The 436-nt window shown below is 61.0% G+C and overlaps 1 protein-coding gene across 1 annotated transcript in view; it reads right to left on the bottom strand.

The window, feature by feature from the left end:
* The window catches only part of STAR (steroidogenic acute regulatory protein), a 4949-nt gene that overhangs the window by 2708 nt on the left and 1805 nt on the right, over nucleotides 1-436 (bottom strand).

Raw genomic sequence — 436 nt, 5'->3', positions numbered from 1 at the left:
CCTCTTTAGCACATGGAGAGCTCCGCAACGGTGTCACTTGCATTGGGCCCGCTCCTCGCTTTCCCACCTAAAAGTCCAATTGTGTCCTTCTTCGACCAGGCCGCTCCCGGAGGTGTCCTGAGCAAACCCAGGCTCTGCTCCGTGGGGAGCAGGTTCCAGCACGAACACACCCCAAGGGGCACCCCCGCGGATCCCCAGGGATGGTGTAGAAACGGGTTAAAAGAACACAAAATCCTTGCACCCAGTTGCCTATCGCTACCCTCCGCATTCAGCATCAGCATCAGCATCCCCCTTGGGCCCCGGAGCAGCAAAAGGACGTGTTGGAGACAGCAAAACACAACCCCAGGGTGGGATGGGGAGACCATCCCCGCGGCCTCCAGCCTCCCCTTGCCCTGAAGAGGGGCTGCTCGGACCCTCCACACACACCGCGCGGCAA

The sequence above is a fragment of the Nestor notabilis genome, unplaced genomic scaffold (genome assembly GCF_000696875.1).
Source record: "Nestor notabilis isolate BGI_N333 unplaced genomic scaffold, ASM69687v1 scaffold4098, whole genome shotgun sequence".
Classification (NCBI taxonomy): Eukaryota; Metazoa; Chordata; class Aves; order Psittaciformes; family Psittacidae; genus Nestor; species Nestor notabilis.
The sequence above is the reverse complement of the archived record's forward strand: the minus strand, read 5'-3'. Positions and strand labels throughout refer to the sequence as shown.